The 8,758-nt window shown below is 44.2% G+C and overlaps 1 pseudogene; it reads right to left on the bottom strand.

Moving 5' to 3' along the window:
• Window positions 1-6,109: 6,109 nt before the first annotated feature.
• LOC102812911 lies at window positions 6,110-7,192 on the bottom strand (annotated as a pseudogene).
• Window positions 7,193-8,758: the final 1,566 nt, after the last annotated feature.

Below are 8,758 nucleotides of genomic sequence, written 5' to 3'. Positions count from 1 at the left end.
GATTGGAATACCTAAAATGGGGCTACACTGTGTCCAGTGAAGGAGGTTTCCTGAGGAGCCTCTGCATTACATAGGAGTACAGGTGGAAGCCTGAACCACATCCAGACCTTCAGAGACAGGAAATTTTCCACTTGAAAGGACAAGCAGACCAGCCGGGAGCAGCTAGAAAATCAGAAGATACTTCTTGACAGAAGGACCTACAGGAAAAATACTAAACAATAAGAGACGTCCGACTGTTACCACAAGAACATGCAGGCTGCTCACCCAGGAGACATCAAGGCAAGTGCTCGGGTCCTCTCAGTGCAAATTCTCTTCCAAGGAAATATATGCTTTGATTGGCAACCACGCACATCACCCAGAAGGGGAAGTGACCAAAGTACATCAATGAAGTGTCGAGCTAAGCCCTACATCGTTTAGCAAATTACTGTGAACCCAGGTGGAGACCTGGTCGGCCAGCAGAGAGGCAAGACCTGGGGACTCATGGGCTCAGAGTCAATGACACAGCCACAGAGGACTAGAATGGATAGCGGGGCAACCAGCCAATAAGAAAAGGGCTGACAGACACAAGAACACCCACACTTGCAGATGATACCCACTTGATCTGGCTTCAATGACTGGATGAACAGAGCTCAACCCGAAGAAGAAAGAAGAGGAAAAAAGTGTCATCTGATACAATTCAATATACATGACCTACACCTATAAATGCAGTAGCTCAAAAGAGGAAACAAATCCCTGCTGCAAGAACTATTCCCACCCCCTCCACACACAGAGTAGACAGGGATGGTCAACTTGGACATTGGCTGCCCAAAATGGGGAGAGGGATACAAAGGTAAGACGTGACTGGCTTACAATCTTTCTAGAGGGAACCTAGATACAAAGGACGTGGAGGAAGGTAGAGTCTCCAGTGAATAGTAGTATCCAGCCTGTCCAGGAAGGGCTGATGAAATGAAATACAGGTGGATCTCTTGTGATACAATAGTGAATAATTGTTATCAAGACTGATTGTGAGGGTTGGAAATCTAGAGGTGGATATTTGGTAGCAAGGAGGGGAGTGATTGACTTTTCAATCTAGGAGCAGAGGGCCCTGGGACCATCAATGGAGAAGAGCGGAGAGCCGGATCCTACCCAGAGAAGCAGTGAGGCCTGAGATGGAGGCAGAGAGGATGACGTAAAGAGATGGGGTGGTTGGGGACTTGGGATCCAGAGAGGGAAAGGGGCTGAGCACTGGGGGGTGGGGGTCGGGCAGGCTTGCAGGGTACACCCTTTGGTTGGGTGAGGATGCATGGACGGGATGGTAACTATGCCAATGAAATGATGTATGATAGAATGGATGCAGGACTAATGTTCTCCCATGTAGACTATCACACAATTCACAATAAAACATTTATTTAAAAATAAATTAATTAAAAAAAAAAAAGAATTACCCCTGAGAACTTTATGAATAACAATAGCACACTGTCTGATATAGTGCCAAAATATGAGCCCTTCAGGTTGGAAGGCAATCAAAAAATAACTTGGAATCAGAATTCAACTAGAGGAAGATTGTTTTAAAAATTAATAAAGGAAATGTGGGTAAATTGCTACAATTTGATGAACTTGACCTATATTCATGAAGGTAGTGGCTCAAAATACCAACAGAGAGAGAAAAAATATTCACATCAAGTATCAATGCTGTCACCTCTGTATAATTGTAAATTGGGACAGGCAACCTAGACATTGGCTGCCTAAAATGAGGGAGTGATAAAGGCAAAAGGTGACTGGCTTACAAGTTTTCAAGAGGGAGTTTAGTTTAACAGTATATGGAGGAAGATAGAGTCCCCATTGAGTAGTTTTCTTCTTGTCTAGATGGGTCTGGTAAAAAGAAATGGGGATAAGATTCTTATGATTCAATAGTGAGTAATTGTTACCAGGACTAATTGCAACTGTCACAATTGTAAAGGTAGAAGTTTTGTAACAAAAATGGGGGAGTAGTTAATCTTACAGTCCAGAAACAAAGGCCCCTAGGACCATCAAGGGAGAAGATAACAAGCGGAATATGGGACCCTATCCAGAGAAGCATCTACACCAGAGATGGAGGCAGAGATGGGGACATGGAGAGAGGGAGCAACTGAGGACTCTAGATTCATGGAAAGAGAGGTACTGAGAGCTGGAGGCCAGGAGGCAGACTTGCAGAATGTGCTTTTTGGTGGTGTAAATTATTATATATGCCTGAGTGTTGTTGTTTTTTTAAAAAGAGCCAAAATGAATAGAGAGAAATACTGCTAACTGATGGTACATGGAGGGGATTTTAATCATTGTGATGAAACAAAGTATATGATTTGTTGACTGTAAAACTAATGATCTGCCCTGTAAACTTTCACTCAATACACAATAAAAACTTAAAAATATATATGACTTGGAAAGAGCTATCTCCTCAAATTAAAGTTGACATAAATGACAAGGAAGGAGCAAAAGTTTCTGGACTTTCATTTGCTGATGCAGCAGGACACAAAATGAGAAGAAAGAGCTGCAAACATTGATTAATCATCAAAATGTGAAATGTACAATGTATGAATGTGGAAAAATTGGAAGTTCTCAAAAATGAAATGGAACACGTCCAGATCATCAGTATAATAGAAATAAGTGAGCTGAAATGGATTGGTGTTTGCCATTTTGAATCAGACTGTCATGTGGTCTACTATGCCCAGATTGACAAATTGAAGAAGAAAGGCATCATTCTTGGTACTTGTTATTTTTTTAAAATCCATTTGTAATGGAAATGTCTATCTTGTGACTGCACTACAAGCAAAAACTTGTATTCTAGATTTCACACATAAGGTGTAACCCATATTTGATTTAGATGGTTCAGAAGATGAGATTTTGGACTTGGAGTTGATTAAAGACTTTTGGGATGATATGGTGGGGTGAATGTGTTTTTCATGTAGGAAGTGTATAAATTTTGGGGAGCAATAATGCAGAATGTTATGGATTGAACTGTGCTCCCAAAATACCTGTTATAAATCCGAAACTCTATGATTGTGTTTATAATTTCACTTGGGAATAGGCTGTCTCTGTTTTGTTAAAAAGATTGGTGTAGGGTATGTTTTGAATAAATATTGTGAGAAATAAAAGAGATCAAGCAAGAAAGTAAGCAAGCTGAGATGGGAGAATGGAGATGCCAAGGCACATGAAGATTGTGCCAGGAACAGAATCTCAAAAGAGAGAGAGATCTTCCTTCATAAGCAATGGAGGAAGAAAGCCTCCTCTAGAATTGGTGCTTTGAATTTGGACTTCCAACCTCCTAAACTGTGCACTGTAGGATACGCACTTGACCATAAGGTCAGTTTGAGCCTCAAGGTTGGTGGTTCAAACTCACCAGCCATTCCTTGGAAACCCTATACAGAGTTGCTGTGAGTCAGAACCAACTTGATGGCACTTAACAACAACAACAACAAGAAAAACTGTGAGAAAATAAATTTCTGTTTGTTATAGTTATTCACTTGTGGTATATCTGTTACACCAGAACTAGATAACTAAAACACATGCCTTGTGACCCAGCAATTACACTGCTAGACATATACCCAACAGGTATGTTCTTCAAAGCAAATATAGGAATATTCATAATAGCTCAAACCTGGAAACTATACAATGCCCATCAAGAGTAAAATGGATACACAAATTATGTTAAATTTACATGAATAATATTGTACAGAAACAAGAATGAATGAAGTATTGACAACTACATGCAATAATAAAAACGGCTCTTCTGTACATAATATCAAATGTGGTAGCTGTTTTCTACAAATTCCAAAGTGATCCATCTTCACTGTGCTTCCAATTTATCCTATATTTAGATCTATCACTGTAGAGTAATAATCTCTGCATTTGTCTAGCCACATATCTGGGAGCTTCTTGAACAGAAGATATGCCTTTTTCTTTCTATTGCCAGGGCTTACATGGTCCTTTCTATATTGAAGCCATTTGCTAGCTGTTATGATGTTAGAAAAGCCATTTGCTAGCTGTTATGCCTCAACAGTAACTACCATATTTGGGCACGCTACCAAGACTCAGTTATCAGGTATTTTAGTTTCTTAGTGCTGATATAAATGAAACACTGCAAGTGGGTGGATTTAATGAACAGAAATTCATGTGCTTTTTCCATAGTGTTGTTGTTGTTGCCAAGTGCTGTCGAATAGATTTTGACCCATAGCAACTCTGTATAGGGTTTCCAAGGAGCAGCTGGTGAGCTTGAACCACCGACCTTGCAGTTCAAATGGCTTTGCAGTTTGACGCATTAGTCCACAGTACCACATCAGTACTCCTTTCATAGTGTTTTGTTGTTGTTAGGTGCCATTGAGTCGGTACTGACTCATAGCGACCCTATGCACAGCAGAACGAAACACTGCCCGATCCTGGGCCAATCTCACTACTATTGCCACGCCTGAGTCTATCGATGCTGCCACTTGGCCAATCCATCGCGTTGGGGTTTACCAAACATGATATCCTTCTCCAACGAGTGGTCCCTCCTGACAATATGTCCGAAGTATGAGAGATGAAGTTTGGCCATCTTGGCCTCCAAGGAACACTCTGGCTGCACTTTTTCCAAAACAGATCTATTGGTTCTTTTGGCAGCCCATGGCACTTTGATAGTGTAGAAGGCTAGAAATCTAACTTCAGGGCATTGGCTCTAGGGAAGTCTTTCTCTCTGTGTTGGCTCTGGAGGATGGTCATTGTCCCTTTACAGCCTCTTTTTTTCTGTTCCTTGGTGATCTTTATGTGGTGTGGCATCTATTCCCCGTGTCTGTACTTGCTTGCTTCTAAGCCTAATCAGCTCCTTTTATATCTAAAAAAATGATTGGATAAAGGTACATTTTACTTTTATATGGCCTTATTACCATAGAAAAGAAAACTCTATACCTGAATGGGATTAGATCCACAAGAAGATAGTTTAGGATTTACAATACAATTATGGGGCACACAATTCAATCCATAACACCAAGTAACCCATAATACTAACAGTTTTGAGTATGTTATTCTAGAACAGCAAAGGGCTTTGTAACATTCTAGATTATTGTATAAGTGTTCTTGTCACTCGGGATTATATAAGCTTTCCTGTCACTGGGGCCTCCTGAACCAGCACACAAAACAGTAATTGATAATGCCTGTAGCAAATAGAGATGCTATATGGAGCCTCTGAAAATCTCCCCTACAATTGTGAGTGCTAAAACAAGTTCATACATTTATGCTTAAGACAGAGACTGGCACAAAGTCCACAACTGATGGATATTGTTGTTGTGCTGTTGAGTTACTACTGATTCACAGTGATGATGTTTCGGATTTCTGAGGAGGAGCTGGTGGGTTTGAACCACCAACCTTGCAGTTGAAGCCGACCTTGTGACCCAGTGCTTATCCTAGAGTGCCACACCAGCACACTCAATGAATATTGGTGGTGGTGGTGGTGGTTATGTGCCGTGGAGTCGGTTCCAACTCATAGTAGCCCTGTATAGGGCTTCTGAGGCTGTAAATCTTTATGGGAGCAGAAAGCCTCATCTTTCTCCCATGGAACAGCTAGTAGTTTCGAACTGCTGACCTTGCGGTTCACATCCCAATTCATAACCACTATGCTATCAGAGCTCCTTCAATGAATATTAGCATGTACTTATTATAATTGAAGGCACTCTTTACAATGTTTTTGAATGTATGAATGAAGAAATGAATGTAAGCAAGAGAATAAATGAAAGATAAAGAAAAATGGTGTAGCTCTCAGGTGAGGGCTACCTGAACTTTTTTTTTAAAGTTCATCATCTTTAGACATCAGGAATTAAATAGAGGTAGAGGAGACTGAGGCAGACACAGGGGTTTTGACTCCTGGAGGCAGGCCTAGTTACAGTAAACATACATGGAAATGAAGGTGTGAGCAGGCAGCAGATTTGGCTTTGAACTTGGGAGCTGGGAGTGAGAATGTTGAGTCTCAGGTGGGGAGCAGCAGGAGGCGCCACATCCGATGACCTGAGGGCTCTGAGGTGGGAAGGGATACAGGGCCCTGCTCCTGCTCCTCAGTACGGAGGAAAAGGCATTTGGCTCAGTCTCCTCTGCCCCTGCACCCCATCCCTGGAAGAGATGGGGGTCCTCAGCCCCTGGCCCCTTTCAAGGGCCCCTTAGTTAATTGTTCCTGGTTGAGCTTCTGGAAGAAGCTTTAGCCAAACGCATAGGCCCTGATCATGATGGCACAGGAAGGGGCAGCCTTGATGATCCTCGGGAGGAAGCCTGCAAAGACCCCCCTAGTTCCTGATTCAGCCAGGATCCTCCTCAGCAGCAGCCAGGTGGAGTCGACACGTGGGGGTCTCACTCTGATAGCCTCCATTGCTCCCAGCACAACCTGGCGCTGAGTCTTCACCACATCAAAAGGCAGAGTCAGGATGGCCGCCACCGTCCCTGAAATGCCACCAGCCACAAAGCTGATTCCCACGGAGGTCCGGTCCTTTGGTCTGGGTCCACTAAGCCAGCTCTTCACCAGCTACTAGTTGAATCAATAGAGGGCTGAGAAGGGAACATCCCGAAGGGCAGTGGGCTCCCAGCCCAGCCACAGGGAACGCCAGCCACCCTGAGCCACCGCGGCCTGCACAGAGATGCCCAGCTCACGGTAAGACACATGCTGAACCTGCAGCTTTGTTTATACCAGTTCCAGAGGGCTGACCACAGTCAAAGTGCCCAAGCAGGCCAGAATGCCAGCCACCATTGGTGCATAAAGGTCAGAAGTAAAGGCTTGGCCACACAGGAAAGTCTTGAGTTGGTCATAGACGGTGAAGTAGATGGCAGTGGCTGGCACAGTCATCACCAGGGTGGCCGGGAGGCCTCTCCACAGGGTCCTGGTGCTCTTATGCAGCACAATCTTCACAAAGGCATACATGGTGCCAGTGAAGCAGGTGTCACAACGGGCACTGTTTGGGCACAGGTAAAGGGGCTCCAGGACCCCATTGCAGTACAGGAGATACTTCCTTGTGGGTTGGAGAGAGGCGGGCAATTTGGTGTAGGAGACAGGCCAGAGTCTAGAAGGAGGCGCCATTTTGCAGGCCACAGATGGACGCTGGGACTGCAAGCGCACCGTCACCACATCCAGGGATGTCATGAAGAGGGAGGTCACCACAGCTCCAGCCCCAGAAGCCACCATTTGCTGGAGAGGGTTAATGGCCCCAGAATCCTGGGCAGCCATCTTGTGGTTCCGATCCTGGCTGTAGGCCAGCGTTCACAAGGCGCGGCGCCCCGAGGTCGGGGTGGGCCCATAGAGGCTCTAAAACAGGTGCTGGGTCCGCGCATGCTCACTCCGCACCAAAGCCTCCACCGAGCCTGCCTGAACTTTAAATCATTGGTTCTTACTTAGACAAATAGTTTGGTAACCAAACTAGCAACACCATATGATGCATTATCAGTGATGTTATATATTTGTACAGGTAATTATTAGGCTACTATTGTGTTGTTGGAGTCCTGCTGTGGTGCTGTGGGCTAATGCGTCAGACTGCAAAGTCGTTTGAACTGCAAGGTTGGTGGTTCAAGCTCACCAGCTACTCCTTGGAAACCCTATACAGGGGCGCTATGGGTTGGAATCGACTCAACAGCACTTAACAACTATAACAATTGTGTTGTTAGGAGCCCTGGTGTTGCACTGTGGGTAATGTGCCAGACTGCAAAGCCGTTTAAACTACAAGGTCAGCGGTTCAAGTTCACCAGCTGCTCCTTGAAAACGCTATACAGGGTCGCTATGGGTCGGAATCGACTCGATGGCACTTAGCAACAACAACAATTGTGCTGTTAGAGAAGTACAGCCAGAATGGTCTTTCCTTGGAAGCCAGGATGGCCAGACTTCATCTCTCAAAGATCAGACTTATTGTCAGTAGGGACCAGTCCCTGGAGAAGGATATCATGTTTAGTAAAGTGGAGGGTCAGAGAAAAAGAGGAAGACCCCCAACTAGATTGATTGGCACAGTGGCAGCAGCAATGGGCTCAAACATAGCAGTGATTATGAGGTTGTTGCAGGACTGGCAGGTGTTTTGTTCTGTTGAGCATAGAATTGCTATGAGTGGATACAAACTCGATGGCACCTAACAACAACAACAACAATCTTTGTACTCCTGGTGTAGCTCTGTAGGGTCAACACTGGACAGTAAACCACAAGGTCAGTGATTCAAATCCACCAGCTATTCCTCAGAAAGCCTATACACAGTTGTTATGAGTCAGAACCTGTCGAGAACCGGCCTTGACGTGAGAGTTCGGTTCATGAAGTAGGGGGATCTAGCAGCGACAGAGACAGATAAAGAGTACACACAAAGACGCAACGAGAGAAAACACAAAACACCCCGATACCAGAGTGGATATACCGGCAGCAGACAGATCCTTGATCGCAAGCATCATGGCTCTGCAGGCAGTGACGCACAGCTTGCCAACTGTAATGCATGCCCGTAATGCATGCCCTGCAAGCCAAAATGCATGCGGGCTTCAGTCTACCTCCACCTTTTATTTCAGGGCGGGGCTTTGCACAAAGGAAGGAGGGGATGATTAAGACAGGGTACAGAAATGAAATGTGATTAATCGTTCAAAACAGGACACCATGATTTACAGGAACAAATTCTAAAACATACATCACAAATTGTCTTGATAATCTAACATCCTTAATTTTCTAGAAATTCAAGCAAATTGTTATATAGTACTTTTTAGGTTCGAATCCCAAGGCAGCAACTTGAGGTTTCTCAAGGCTAATTAACATACCTATAACACCTAATCT

Source organism: Chrysochloris asiatica, unplaced genomic scaffold (assembly GCF_000296735.1).
Source record: "Chrysochloris asiatica unplaced genomic scaffold, ChrAsi1.0 scaffold00062, whole genome shotgun sequence".
NCBI classification, from domain to species: Eukaryota; Metazoa; Chordata; class Mammalia; order Afrosoricida; family Chrysochloridae; genus Chrysochloris; species Chrysochloris asiatica.
This window is presented reverse-complemented; position numbering and strand designations above follow the sequence as displayed.